Raw genomic sequence first — 15,899 nt, 5'->3', positions numbered from 1 at the left:
GCAGCCATATCTCATCCTTCGCAGTTTATTCCAGTGTATTTGATTGCTGTTGATGCTACTAAGGACACCTTCCCTCGCTGTCTTCCTATCTTGATGTGTCTGAGAGCTCTTGAGCTGGTACTTTGCTTCAGACCTTTATGTTTTTAAAATGTCAGCTCTCTCCTGATACTACTCACGGACAAAATATGGCTCATTCCAGCACCTCTCTGAAGCACGTATGAGGGGGGCACTAGCAAGCTGATAGGCCCTCACTGCTCTGTCAGCCTTTCTAGGTTGGCTGTCTGTCTCCTGTGGGAGCCTCAGGGTTGGCAGCCTTTTGCTTTTCAGTTGCATGTGCTTCCACCACTGGAAATATATCATCCAGAGGGAGTGGAATGCAAAGGCCAGTGCTTCAGGGCTGAGGAGTGAATCTGCCCTGAGGTAATCCTTGAGTGGGCTGACAGGGGCACCTGTGCTGTGATGGCAGCAGAGGTCTGCATGCAAGCACATGGCAAGCACTCACGGCAAGCGAGCCAGCTGGCCCTCTGTGCAGGTGAGTGGTGGAGGCAGTGATGCCGCGCACCTCCCCTCTCACAGGCACAGGCACTTCTGCAACAGGGCCTTTCAGGAGCAACTGTACACGCTCTCACTCCTCAGCTTGTCCCCACTGCAGGAGCAGTTACCATGTCATCCCTGCATGGCCTTCCCCCCACTGCTCCTATCTTTCTCTGCCTGGCCTGCTGCACAGGGAGGCCCAGCTGCAGTCAGCCACCCCAGGGTCCCAGGCAGCCATGTGAGTGGCAGGGAGCCTCAGTGCACTCTCCTGCTCACTGTAGCCTCAGGAACAGAGATGTCTGTGAGGATACAAGAGAAATGGGTCAAGGAAGATAAACTACAAGACCCCATTTATAGCAAGACATGTTAAGGAAACAGCAAGTTCAGCCTCTGTCAAAAACTTGGAAAGCTCCTGCCCCACAGCGCTGGGCAGGCCTGCATTGCTTGTGGGAGGAGGATTAGGGGAGGTGTCTCCAGCCCACCGCCTGCAGAGGGGGAGGGTCATTGTTTTGGGGGTTTAAATAAAGCTGCTTTAAAAGGTTAAAAAAAGACATCTCTTTTGTGGGGCCATCCCACTTGCTTTTCCCCCCAATTCTGGGACTCATCGCTTTGCTGTGGGAGGAGCATCCTGCTCCCACGGAGGCGCTCAGATGAGAGCTTGAGGGACGCTCGCTCTGAAAGGGAATGGACCCTGGAGACCCCCTGACCCTGTGAATGGTCCAAAGATAGGCCAGGAGAGAGAGATGGGATTGCACATCTCACCCATTCCCTTGGGAAGAGGGGAAGCTCAGCTCAGTCAGAGCTTTTCCTGTTGGGAACCAACCCTATTTTATTAGCTTCATAGCAAGGAGTCTCTGCTGTGCAATGAGGTGGAGGCCAAACATGCTCACTAAGAATAGTATGAGATTAGCCACATCCCAGTCCTGTGGAAGGGCATGGTGAGGGGGATTTGGGAGTTGCATGCAGCTTTTCTCTCACTCCTATACATCCCGAAGAAACTGGACAGTCCCCTCCCTGGCCCCAGGCCTGCACCCGCTGTCCCCTGTGCATCCACAGCCACTGCCTCCCACACCTCCATGTGTTCCTCTGCAAGCCCCATTTGCTGTCCCCTATAACCCCCTGCCCCCCCAACTCCCCTTCCTCCTCCATATCTCCACTCTGCAAATCCCTGTCCACTGCCCCCATCCCTACCCATGCCCCAGGGCTCACTGCCAGGACCCCTCGCCCCAGACAAGCACAAGCCTGAATTCCCAATAAGCACAGACAGACACACACACAGCACAGGTTGGACAGCAAGGTCAAAGAGCAGATTGTTCAGAATAGAGTTCAATAAAAGGACAGGATAGGCTGCAGTGATCAGGCAGACCAATGTGCAGGCTGCTTAAACACACTCAGCCCCTTTTAATCCCCCCATTTCTTTCCTTTTTCCCATGCCTGTGCCTCCCTGATCCCCCTGGATCCCTCTCTTCCTCTGCCCTTGACTTTCTCCAAAACAACCCTTAAGAAGCTCTGCACACTCCCACAATCACTCTCAAATATTGCAGAATAAGTTTGCTTTTCTCCCATGAGACCCATGATAATCTTGTTTTTCCTTGTTATTCATTCCAAAGTTCTGGCTGAACCATTTCATTATTTTTGAGTGTTTCTCTCAGCGGCCCACCGATTCTGAGAGCGCTGGGCTTTGCTTTTGTCTCTGTTATCCTCTTGGTGGAGTTTGTGTGTCTGTGCATTTGATGTATTGCCTCTCCTGCTTCTTGTCTGCTTTTTGTTGCATAGCTGTCAGCCTGATACCCTTACCCCCAAATTGCTTGTGGCTGCCCATTGCACATGGGAGCGCTCATGAAACCGACAGGAACCATCCTGCTGTGCCACAGCATGATGTGCCATACCCACCACAAAGTGACCTCCTGGAGACAAGTCAGAACTTGGAGGGCTCCCCAAGTCCTTCAGGTGTTCCCTGAGACCCTTCACCTGTGCTATGGGGGATGGTTTCACCCTAGAGATGCTTGGATGCTCTGGGAAGCCTCTAGGCTCAGCCCTTGTGAGTTCAGGAGCACATCTTGGCTCAGGTCTGGAAAATACCTATGTTTTCCAGTCACCACCCTTGCAGATGAAGTCCTCATCTCTGTGGTCCTCATCTCTGTGGGAGTACCTCTGGCCCTGTTGCCATGGGGTGATACATAAGCCTCAGCCAGAACAAGCCTGGGCCCTAGTTTGGGAAGCACACAGGGAAAAAGGGATGCAGAGAGGGAAATGTGCACACTGCCTTGGGGAGAAGGAAATCTGGCCTTGTCCATGGTTTGTATCGTTACATCATTTTGAGTGCCACAGCCACTGCAGCTGGAAAAGCTCTTGTCTCTTCTTCCTGGAGTCCGGAGGGACAAGCCTTCTACTAGCACCATGGTGTGCCCGTGCTGCAGGAGTGCCTGGCTCCCCTGGCTGTGTACAGGCACGGGATCTGGCTGTTTCTTGCCTTCCAGGGTGGTCTGGGTGAGGAAGCACCATTTCATGAGCGAGCGTTCAGTGAGGCTTTACCCTGATGGTGGTGCATTTGTAAGCTCAGACAAAGCTTTTCCTGAGAAATGCCTGTGTTTTGGCCAAGAAAGCCAGCATGTAAGCATCCTTCCATATTTCCTTTGTTAGAAAAATGGGTCTGGGTCCAACTTTTGAAGAGGTGGGAAGGTCTAGGCACCTTCAGCCACTCATCTCTTGTAGGGCTCCCATCAGCAGGCCTTCATGGTGGTCTCGGCTGCAGGAGGGGCCGAACATCCAAGCCTTAGTGTTCCTTCACCCATGGCAGCTGCACCAGGGGTGCAGGGCTGGTGAGAACACCCAGGGCCTACTCATCCAGTCTTGCCGTGCTGGGCCAGGTGTTCCACACTGGGACTTGACCCTTTCCTTCCCAGATATGCAAAGATTCTCCTGGCACCAGAGCATCTCACTGGATCCATAAAGGTGTCACAGAGAAGTGGAGTTAGCCCTCTCAAAGAGGATCTGGCACAAGGAAGGGACAGACCATTCCCAGTGGATGCTGAGCTTTCATAGGAGCAGTGATGCCTTTGCTAGTGCTGGCCACACTAGCCCTACAAGCACTGGTGTCTTTTCCTGTGGTTCTGCCCAGGCTCAGTCCCACAGATCTGTGGAACCTGCTGGAGCTGGTCCCAGGATCTCTGCTGGCACATCCTGGCTCTGGAACACTTCACCCCAGTTGCCTTTCAGGCATCCTTCCTTGCTCTGGATGCTGCAGCCACTAGCCTGTTTGCTTCCCCAGGCCATGGCAGCTGATGCCCTACTCCCTGTGTACCTCCCATTGGACCCACTGACGCTGCTCCTCTTTGGCAGATGCCATGGGCACAAGTGTGACAGTAGTGCTGGCCTGGACACTGGCAAGAAGCAAAGAATGTGGGTCCTAGGGCAACTCTTGGGGCTGCACAGTGGAGTGGTTTGGGTAGGTTCCTGGTGAGGAGAGTTGCATGCCCACAGCCAGCTCTGGGGAGACCTGGTCAGCAACTCCCTGCCTCATCCTTTGGGGGTAGCTCCCTCACAGAATCACACAACAGCTGAGGCTGTAAAGGACCTTTAGAAATCATCTAGTCCAACCCCCACGGTCAGGCCTGGGCAACTACAGCAGGTTGCCCAGGACCATGTCCGGTTGAGTTTTGAATATCTCCAAGGATGGAGACTTCACAACCTCTCTGGGCAACCTGTTCTCATTTTCAATCACTCTCACAGTGAAGAAGCATTTTCTCTTGGTGTTTTCTTTCTTCTGAAAGAAGTTACTATTTCTATAATATCCCATTCAGGTCTATATGGTCATGCAACACATCAGAAGAATTATTTTGGCTTTTTTTTTATGCTAGACATGTCACTATGAGGCTTTTCTGGGATGGAAAATAGCCACTTTCTTTATAGCTCCTCAGTCATGACAGAATGGCTTTTCAGTTGGGCCTGTTCTAACTTAGGAGCAAATCACTGCTGACAAAAACAAGCAAGACAAGGGGCGGAAGAGAGAGTGAGAAATATCTCTCCTCTCCTGCCTACCCCTTGTCCCACCCCAAAAAATTCAAGCGAGTGCTGTTGTGGTCCTGTGGCCCTCCAGGAACCACACCACAGAGGAGGAGCCAACAACCTCTGGGAAGCCTTGCAAGAAAGGTGCTTGAAGAAATAAAGGGCAAAACTGGCAGCTTCAATGCCTAGAAGAGAAAAAGCTGGTATATTGAGGCACCAGCTACTGGAAATATTGTCAGACACTCAGAGAAAGCATTTCCTTTCTCCAGGGAGGCTGAGCATGTCATAATAATGTTGCTTCTGGGAACTGGCAGGATAGGTGATTCATGTTTCATGCTTGTCTGCTCATTGCTCAAAGGAAGAAGCTGTGTATAAAAAAAAAAAAAAACCAAAGGATAGAAATAGTCTGCTATAGTGAGGGCATGAGTGGACCATCTCTCCATTGAACTTGGGCAATCTCTGCGTACTGCCCTTGCCCCTCAGTTTGAACACCAGCTCTCCTGGTTGAATGGTTTGAGCCAGTTGTTCCCAGACTTCGCTAGATTGGCAGGAGGAGAGCTCAGGGGGTCTTTTTGTTTCCTACACCTCTATTAGCATGGTTAGTAATATTATGATTCATGATAAGTCATACTTTCTGAAAGTGTAATTTTTAACTGTTGTCTTTGAACTCACTCCCAAGTATACAGACATAAATAAATCTTTCCACTGGCTTCTGTGACTGAGATGGAGTCTTTAGTGTTCACTTGGTTGGAAAGATAAGTCTTCAGGACTAGATGTCCTGGGAATGGCTGTACAACCACTAGACACTTTGCACACTGCTCAGTGATACTGCCTCTGGTCACATCTCAATCTAAAACTCATTTTTCTTTTCCTCACATAGTAGCTGAGTCCTCTGGCAGAACATGTCAATCCAAGGAAAGATTCTGCCTTGAGCCTGGGGGTGGCTGAAATGAACAAAAAGGCTACTGAAGAGAGAGGAGAACATTTCATAAGAACTTATTTTAACTAGAATGACTTGATTGCCTACCTTAGTAGCTTCTTTGTCAAAGCTCTGGAGTTTTTTCCAGAAGCGCGTGTGACAGGCCAAGAAACAGCAGGGTCTTCTGGTCAAGAAGGTGTATTAAAGGTGCCCTGCTAGGCCACTGGTTTTTGGAGAAGCAGCAAGCAGGGTAGTGACATTATAGTGAGGTTAAAGCCTGAAGTCAGAAGGTATTATTAAGGTCATTTGGTCTGAGCTGCCCATTTCCACGATAGGATTTCATTAACAATTCCTACTAAAAAAAATGGTCATTATCTTGCCTCAGCAGTCTAGATCATAGTGTCACAAGTGAAATCCAAATGCTACAGAGGGATCAAAGGCATATTGCAGGGAGCCCCAAGCGAGGCTCTGACCTACCTCAGCGAGGCTGAGCTGAGCTGAGGCACTTCTCTTGGTTCTCCAGCCATGGCTGCAGTGTCACTGCTAGAAGTCATCTGCACTATCTGCATTTGGAGAAGAAGTCCCATTGCTTTGCAGTGCTGCTGCCTGAGGGTCTCTCTTCCTTAGTAGAAATTGGGTTTCATTAGCAATGAAACTACCAAGCCCCAGACTAAAGCAGGAGAAAGCAGTGGAAAATCTGAAGAGGCACTGAAGGAGACGTAGGAGAAGGCTGCCAAACCTCCTTCAGCAGAGAAGGAGAAAGATGCAGACACTCAGAAATTAGGATCTAAAGATCAGCAAAACCTCCAGGTCCAAGTGGAGACATGTACTGTCAGTATTGCTCCTTTTACAGCAGTGGAGCTTTTAGCAAAAGGTGAAGGAGTTCCTTCCTCAATGCTAAAATCAACTTAGAAATGCAAAATAAAGATTGTTGGTGCCTGTTCACAGCTGAAGTAACCAGCCTGTGTCTTGCCATGGATTTCCCAGCAAGAACACTGGAAGGAGAGGCTGTTCAGAACCCTAGGGGCTAGTCCATGTTTCTATGTATGACCATAATGGAATAAAGAAGAAGTGGATCCTCAACTGCATTAGGAAGAGTGTCGCCAGCAGGTCACGGGGAGGTGGTTCTTCCAATGTAGTCAGCACTGGTGAGGCCAGTCCATGAGGACTATGCCCGCTTCCGGGCTGCCCAGTACAAGAAAGGCAGGGCCCTTCTGGAGGGAGTCCAGCAAAGGGCAATGAAGAAGATTAAGGAACTGGCGCATGTGTCAAATGAGCAGAGGCTGAGAGAGCTGGCCTAGTTGAGCCTGGAGAAGAGAAGGCTCAGGGTAGATAATTTTAATGTGTATATATAGCTGATGGGAAAGTGTCCTGGCTCATAATTCCCTTTTTTTGCCCCTTGACAGGTTGATTGTTGTGACAAAACAAAGTTAACCTATGGTAGAGAAAAAGGTATCAAAACCTGAAGCAAAAAGATACACATTTCCATTAGCAGAGAAAGCCTGGCATTTGTAAATGTACACAGAAGGAAAGCAGGAGACGTTTTCAGTCTCTCAGAGCCTGTATTAATATCGCTGGCCTTGATAGAAGGACACCTTTGCCAGTCTCTGGACACCTTGTTGCCTGCTGCACACAGGGCACCAGCTGTGGCCTTGCATGGTGCCAGAAACCAGGCTGGCATTGGCTATGGCAAGCACATGCATAGACAGAGACCATTGGTGGGACACACTTTCCTGACCATTGGCAGGTAACGGGCCCTGCTCTTTGCAACTCCTCCCTTTTCTCAGCAACATGGATCCTGCAGCTTGCTTTGCCACCCAGCCCTGTCTCATTTAAGGACTGCAGCTCCACATGGATTTGTTGGAATTAATGTTTCTTTTCCAGGCTGCTCAATGTATTTGGGCAGGAGGTTATGAAAAAGAAGGGACTTTTCATACTACTTTCTACTGCTTTGACCCTTTCCTGTAGCTTGGTCCAGGAGAAGACAGGGTGGAAGCCAGGCAGCAAAGGTGTTTGACCCCAAGCATGATGTCCAGCAGCTTAGTACATCCTACTCCAAGCAGCTGTCCTCTGCGCCCAAGATAGAAAGACAGACACTCATGGACATTTGGGCCATGATCTCAAGAGCGTTCTTGTGCAGCAATTACCACAAATGCTCTTTGAAAGCCTCCAAACAAGGACTGCACAAATAGTGGCCTGTTCAAAAGCAGGTTTCTGCTTCATCATCTCCTTCCCTACAACTCCAATCCCTATAAACCAAACCCGACCTCATTTCACACCACCCCTTCCACCTTCTGAGCTGGAATCCAGGATGGGCAGAGAAACAGGACTTCCTGAGAGCCTCCACTGGCCTTACCCTATTTCTATCACTATCAGTTTCCTTCACACTTCTGGATGCACCAGAGAAGGCCCACGTGGCCTCCAGCTCTCAAGCTAAACCCTCTCAATCAGCCTCATATGCACTGTATCCCTCTTCTCCTCTGCACTCAGCAGTTCATTTATATTTTGGATGCCAGCAGTGAGATAGCTCCTTTCAAGAGCCCTTCTGGAGCTGTGAACCTCTGCTGCGACCTCTCACTCCAGCGGAACCCAGTTCCAGCTGTCCCAGTCAGCAGCACTGCCAGAAGAATTGCCCACTGTTGCATTGCCACTTTCCCGTACTGCTGCACTGATGCTGCCAGGCCACCATAGAGCTGACCTGCAGCCCTAGCCTGCCCTTGGCTTGCTGGAGAGTTCAAGACCAAAGCCAACAGAGTCCTTGATAAGTCTATGCCAGGGCTTCTTTTTAGCCTTTCCTAAGCACCAACCACGGCATCCAAACTGGGAAATCAGTAGTCACAGAAACGTCCAGGGAGTACTGCCAACCAGATACAACTTTCGTTCTCTCTGTGCTGCCCCATACCTCCCCCTCCACACAGTCCCCTTTTCCCGGGGGGCTAAGAATGGACAAGGCCCCAAGTTTCACCAAAAGGCACACAGAGACCCTTTGATGTCAGCCCAAAACAAACAAGATATCATTGGGTCATGCCAAAAGCCACTCAGAGGTGGTGGAGTGCAACAAAAGGCACATGAGTCACTCTGGGTCTCAGTGGAAGACACAGCCAGGGCTGCTTAAAAGGCTCACCTATCAACCCCACTTGCCTGGATACACCTATTCCACCACACAACTGTGTCTCTGCAGTTCCTTCTGTTTCCCAAACTGACACCAGGCCTGCTCACCACTTACTACTAGGAAGGCCAAGCCACTCCAATTACTCCCCCACCAACCAGGACAAACAGGGAGGAGCTCTTGGGTCACCAATCTGGCCTTGACATTCCATGGGTGGCGCCACAACAGGTGCCCTGCTCGGCTTCGTACCCTGCCGAAACCTACACCGGGCCTACTTAGAGTTTATTACTAGCAGGGCCACCCTGCTCAAACTGCCCCCCAACAAAAAGGGGACAGGAAGGGACTCTTGGCTCACTGATCTAGCCTGGGCATGCCTAGGGCAGCACACAAGCGCTCCATTCAAATTACTCCTCTGTCAAAACTTAAACCAGGCCTACACATAGAATAGTAGTGCCAGGGCAACCCTGCTCAAATTGCTCCACCACCAACTAGGACTCACAGGGAGACCTTGGCTCCCCAATCTGGCCTTGACATGCCTTGTGCAGCACAACAAGTGCCCTGTTCATTTCTTCACCTGCCGAAGATTACATCACACCTACTCACAGCTTACTACAAGGAGGACCGCTCTGCTAAAAGGCCTCCCTCATCAACTAGTGCTCATAACCAGGAGCTCTTGACTCACCAGTCTGGGCTTGCCATACATAAAGGCTCGTCCACAGAAGTGCCCAGATCGGCTTTCTCCCCTGCTGAAACTTACATCAGCCCTACTCACAGCTTATAACTAGCAGGGCCATGCTCCCCAAATGGCTTCCCCAGGAGACAGTGCTGACAAGGATAAGTTCTTGAATCACCAATGTGGCCTAGGCATGCCTAAGTGAGGCCCAGAAGAAGTACCCTGCTCGGCTTCTAGCCTTGATGAAACTGACACCAGGCTTACTCACAGCCTACAGCTATCACGGTGACCCTGCTCAAAGGCCTCTGACAACAGCCAGCCCTCACAGGGAGTATATTTTGCATCACCAAACTGGTTTTAGCAGTCCTAAGACAGACTTCAGAAGTGCACACCTCAGCTAACTCCCTGCCAAAACTTACACCAGGCCTACTCACAGCTTACTAGTAGCATGGCCACCCTGGTGAAATGGCTCACCCATCAACTAGTGCTCACAAGGAGGAGATCTTGACTCACTCATCTGTCCTAGCAATGTCTCAGGCACCTCCAGAAGTACCCTGCTCTACTTTTTTCCCCAGTCGAAACTTACACCAGGCTAATTTCCAGCTTACTACTAGCAGCACTACCCTGCTCAGATGCCTCCCCCAACAACTATAAAGCATAGGAAAGAGCTCTGGACTCTCCAGTCTGTTTTAGGAATGCCTATAGAAGTACCTGTAAAAGTTCCCTGCTTGGTCAAACACATGCACCACCTCTCGCCTCACCCATTTCCCTTGCTATGCCTCATGCACTTCCACAACAAGTGCCCTGCTGCTTTCCTCCCCTCCTCAAACTCACACCACACCTACTCCCCCCACCTTACTACCTGCACGGCCACCTTACTCCCATGCTTCCTCTACCCAGCAGCACAAATGCTTGCCTCCTGAAACGGGCCTTGCCTTACTTTGGCCAGCAGCACAAGAATCGCCCAGCTCCACTTGCTCCCTTGCCGGAAATTACACCAGCACTATTTCCACATGAGCCTAGCAGTGTCAAAAGCCTACAACCACTTCTCTAACAACTGCCAAACACAGGCAGCACCTCTTGCAGCACCAGCCTGCCCTTGGCAGCCCCACAACAATTGCCTTCCTCACCTTCCTCCCCTTCTGACACTTACACCACGCCTGCTCCCAGCTCACTCCCTGCAGAGCCCAACTTCTCCAAGAGCTGCCCCAACAACTCCCTATCCCAAGGACAAGCTCTTGCCTCCCCATTCTGGCCTTACCATGAAGGGAACAGCCCCAAAAGAAGTGCCCAGCTCCTCTTACACCTCTGGTGAAATGCACACCCACTCTGCACCCCAAAAGGGAGCGGAAAGGGGCAAAGAAATTGGGATCTAGAGAAAAGAGGGGTGAAAGAAGGGGGGGTGGGCGGCAAAAGGGGTGGGAAATGGCAATGTGAAGCCAGAGGGGTGAAGAAGTGGGGGTGAGGACACAAGAGAGGGAAAAAATTGGGGGTCTGGATGGCAGAGGGAGTGAGAAATGCAGGTCTGGAGACAAACAGGGGTCTCTGAACCACAGAAGGGGTCAAACCCCAGAAGTCTGGACCCCCAACGGGGCCAAATAACAGGGGCTTTTGCCTGAAAGGGGCAAAAAGGGGGGTGTGGAGCCCCAAAGTGGTGACAAGTGGGGGTGTGGAGCCAAAGGGAGTGAGAAATGGCAGTCTGGAGTGCAAAAGGAGCAAGGAAATGGGGCTGTGGAGTGGGAAATGACAAAAGCTGGGGGTGTGGACCACAAAGGTGGTGGAAACTGGGAATGTGGAGCCCAGAAAAGGCGAAAGAAATGGGAATGTGGAGCCCAGAAGGGGCCAAGGAAATGGGGGTGTAGACACAAGAGGGGTGAGAAGTCAGGGTGTGGAGCGGAAAAGGGGGTGGAAAATGGGAAGGTGGACGGAAAAGGGGTGAGAAAGGGAGGTATGGACACAAGAAGGGGGCAACCAAATGGGTGTGTGGAGGGAAAAGGGGGCAGAACGTGGGGATGTGGAGGGAAAAGGGGTGAAGAAATGGAAGTGTGAACTAGAAGGGGCTTAAGAAGTAGGGCTGTAGAGCCCAAAGGGGTGACAAATGTGGGTGTGGAGGGAAAAAGGGGTGGGAAAAGGGGATGTGGAGGCAAAGGGGGGAAGAACAGGGAGTCAGAAGCCAGGAAGCGGTAAAGAAATGGAGGCCTGGACCGTAAAAGGAGTGAGAGATGGGGGTGTGGACCGTAAAAGGGATGGGAAATGGGAATGTGGAGCCAGCAGGGTGGAAGAACTGGGGGTAAGGACAAAAGAGAGGGGAAGAAAAGGGAGATCTGGACTGCCAAAGGGGTGAGAAATGGGGGTCTGGTCGCAAGCAGGGGGCAAAGAATTGGGGTGTGGACTTAAGATTTGCAAAGAAATGGGGGTCTGAACGCAAAAGTGGGGCTCTGAAGGGCAAAAGGGGAAAAGAAAGGGAGCTGTGGACCCCAAAGTGAGGGACTCAAGAGTGGGGGCCCAAGAGTGGGGGGCTTGTGGGCGAAAGTGGCCAAAAGTGGGGATGTGGACCCGAGAAGTGGCAAAGAAATGGAGGTTTGGCCCAAAGAAAAGGCCGAAGACATGGGGCTCTAGAGGCCAAGTGTCAAAAGCTGGGAGTGTGGAGGGAAAAGGGGTGAAGAAGTGGTGGTGTGGAGGGCAAAAGGGGTGAAGAAATAGGGGTATGGAGGGCAAAAGGGGTGAAGAGTCGGGGTGTGGAGCAGAAAGTGGTGAAAAGTGGAGGTGTGGACCGAAAAAGGGGCAGAAAAAGGTGGTGTAGAACTGCCAAAGGGGTGAGAAATGGCAGCCTGGACCCCAAACTGGGGCTCTGCACCCCAAAAGGGGCAAGGAATTGGAGGTATGGACCACAAAGGGGCCAACTAGCAGGCCTTGTCTCCCTCAGAGTGGCCCAAACTGGGGCTCTGTCCCGCCAAAGTGGTGACAACTGGGGATGTGTACGCAAAAGGGGATGAGAAATGGAGGTCTGGACCCAAAGAGGAGTAAGGAAATGGGGGTGTGGACTGCAAAATGGCAATAACTGGGGGTCTGGCTGCAAAAGAGGTGAAGAAATGGAGGTGTGGACTGGAAAAGGGGTGAAAGAAACGGGAGTGCAGACCAAAAAGGTGCAAATAAATGGGGGTCTGCAGGCACAAAGTGGTGGGAAATGGGAATGTGGACCCAAAGGGGTGAAGAAATGGGGATCTAGAGCCAAGGAGGGATGCAGAAATGGTGATCTGGACCCTCCAAGGGATGAGAAATGGTGGTCTGGACCCAAAAGGGGGTGAAAAAAATGAGGTCTGGACCCACAAGGTGTGAAAGAACTGGGGGTTGGGACCCAAAAGGGGCAAAGAAATGGGAGTCTGGACCCCAAAAGGGGTGGAAAATGGGAAAATGGAGCCCAAGGGGTGAAGAAATGGCAGTCTGAACCCCCCAAAAGAGCAAGGAAATGGGCATATAGACCCCAATATGGGGGTCTAGTCCCCCAAAGAGCCCAAGAAATCAGGGTCTGGACCCAAAGAGGAGCAAGGAAACGGGGATCGGGACGGCAAAGTAGCAAACAGTGGGGGCCTGGATGCAAAAGGGGTGGAGAAAAAGAGGTGTGGACAGAAAAGGGGGTGAATAAAGAAGGGTCTGGACCCCAAAACAGAAAAAATGTGGTCTGGGCCCCAAAAGGGGCAAAAAATGGGGGTGTAGACCCAAAAAAGGGTAGAAGAAGTGCAGGTCTAGAGCCAAGAAGTGGTGGAAAATGGGGTTCTGTTCCCCAAAGTAGTGAGAAATGGCAGTCTGGACCCAGAAAAGGATGACAAAATGGGGCTCTGGACCCCAAAAGGAGCAAAGAAATGGGGCTCTGGACCCAAAAGAGGTGAAGAAATGCGAATTTGGACCCCCAAAGGAGTGAAGGAGTGAAGAGGTAGGTCCCTTCCAACCTCTCACTCGTTCTGTGATTCAGTGAGGAGGAACAAAAGAATACCAGGAGGTAGAGGCAGCGCTTGGAAGTAAACTCTTTATTCTCCACAGAGCAGGGTGGAAGGGCTCCGCGGGGGCTCTCCGGCTCTGGGCAGCAGCTCTGTTGGAAGACCCTTGGGCCCGCAGCCAGAGGGACTGTGCCACACAGTGAGGCCTGTTCTCCGCTGACCGGCAAGTTGGCACCATCAGCAGCCTCTGTGGCTGAGAGAGAGCCAGCGGGGCAGGAGTGTGGGCGCCACAGGCTGCTGAGCCTTCTGCTGCCTGGGAAAGGCAGCAGGAGTGGCATGGAGCACAGCCCTCTCTGCTGTGCTCCCTGCATCTTCTTTTCCCCACCGGCTGCTCCAGAGTCTTAGCCATTTCCCTCTGGTCTCTTGCTGACTGTTAGTTCTCTGCACTGGTGTCAGCAGAAGACCTGGAGCCTGGAGCCACCCACCTCCTAAGGACACCCTCCAGCAGACACCCAGCTAACGCCCTCTCTCCTGACTCCCATTGCTCCAGCTCACCCGGCTCAAGCTTTACACGCATGGGTCTCCGCCAGGCTCCTCTGCGGGAAGGGGGCTTTGGAGACAATGGAGGGACGGGCTGTCTGGACAAGTGCTGGCCGATGGATGGGAAGGCATCTTGCGTGCTCCCTGGCCTTGAGGTGGGTGTCGAGGGGTAAACAGAGGGGCTTCTGAGGGCCTTGTGGCGTGCTCTGAGCATCTTGCTCAGAACCTCGGAGAACAGACAGCAGGAGACGACATGACTCTTCCTCTTCAAACCCTGCTTCTGGCAGGGACTGAGGGCCCCGGGCTGAGCCAAAAGAGGGTCCTGGACCCATGGGCAGGGGTGGGTGCAGGCCCCGCAGGAGGCTGGTCAGGGCCACCTAGGCCTATTAGTGCATGCAGGGCCCAGAGAGATTGCCAGGTCATCTTTAGCACCACAGAAGCCATCAGGCCTCACCCAGCATTTGTTGCTCTATTGCTCCTTTGCAGCTTGTCCCTGCTTGCACCTCCTGAATGCTGCCGTTTTTGCACTGACGCTCTGCCATGAGTTGCCTCTTTAGCCAAGGCAGTCTCATGGCACGTCGGCTTGTTTTCTCGAGGATCAAGGGGGTGCACTCTGGCACTTGGGGGATGCCTTCCTTCTTTCCTTCCAGCTTTCTCCAGCTCCTTTGTCCTTCAGAGCTGCCTCCCATGGGATCCCCCTCCCAGGGGCCTGGAGACGGGGAAGTCTGCTTGCCTCAAGTCCAGCTTCTGTCCTCTGCGGCTCTCCTTCCTCACGCCCCTCAGGGTCTGCACCTCTACTCTTTCAGGGTTGCTAGAGCCAAGGTGGCCACGGAGTCTCGTGGCCCCAGCTCTCCTGGTTTTGAGCTTCCCCTTCTGGCCCTTGGGACCCTTCTGCCCCTCCCACCCCCGACAAGGCCAGCACTCAAGTGCACCAAAGGCACACGACAGTTGGCAGTCCCCTCCCACCATGCAGCCAGGCCTGGGCACCAGGAAGGCAGGCCCAGCCTCAAGCCCTTCTCCGCCTCACAGGCCTAAAGCAGCTCTTCCCTCTCCTCCCCACCAGGGAGACCTCTTGCCACCAGGGCATGTGCTGGCCACAGCAGGGCCCTCTCCACAGCTCTCCCAGGGACCAATAGGCCACAGCCACCATGGCTGCAGCCAAATAGTTACAGCATGGTCTTGGGAGAGAGCTGCCCTGGCAGCAGCGACTGACAGCCAAGCCCTGAAGCCTGAGCTCTTGTCTTCAGGCCTCCCCAATGCTCACATGCTGCAAACGGCAGACTTTACACCACACCCAGGAAGGAGTCACACCACTTGGGGCAGTTGGTTTAATTCAAAACAACAACATCTCCTGTGTGCTGCCATCACGGGCAGTCACTGCTTCTTCGTCTTCTGTCTCCAGCCACTGCCCTTCTCCCCAGCGCTAAGGAGTGAGAAAGGAAGCGGCTGTGTTAGGCCCAGGGAGAAAGGCAGAGAAATACTGCTGACTGGTTGAGGTCATGCATGTTTGGCTGTGCTTCTGATGGTGTTTCAATGCTCAGTGCCATGGGACATAGGACCCAGCGTGCAAACAAGGTCCCACGTGCAGATCATCAGCCTTGTGACTGACATACTGTAGAACTAGAGCCCAACCGGCCTCTTTGCAAGCAAGCCCCAGACAAAGGCAGTCGGGGTGGAAAGGAACACTTTGGAAGGGCTCTTCTACATGCAGCAAGGAGAGCAGCAGGGCCACCTCCTACGCCAGGCATCAAGAAACACCAGTATCTCCTGTCCTGCCAAGTGCATTAGCCACTGCTCGCTGGTCCCAAAGACTGTGTCTTTATGGATGGACAATGCATTCTTGCGTTGCAGCTGATGAGGACTATGGGGACACAGACACGGGTCACAGCTACTAGGAGGCTCCTCCTTTCCCCAAGTAGAATATGCACAATAGGCTCGATCCAGCAGAACGGCCTGAGGAAGCAGAGTGCCCCAGGCAAGACCTCCAGTGCCTCCAGGGCCACCAGCTTCCTCCTCAGGCTGCTCCAGGGCTGCCCTAGCCTTCCTGTGAGAAAGCCTCTGCTAAGCTTTGCCAGCCTAATCCCCCAGGCTGCCGCGGCACACCATCTCCCACCTCCTCTCCATGCTCACGTCCAGACACATCACACTACTCCCTTCCCTCCAGCTTTCCACCACCAT

Source organism: Struthio camelus, chromosome 18, assembly GCF_040807025.1.
Source record: "Struthio camelus isolate bStrCam1 chromosome 18, bStrCam1.hap1, whole genome shotgun sequence".
Lineage (NCBI taxonomy): Eukaryota > Metazoa > Chordata > Aves > Struthioniformes > Struthionidae > Struthio > Struthio camelus.
Note: the sequence above shows the minus strand (reverse complement) of the source record.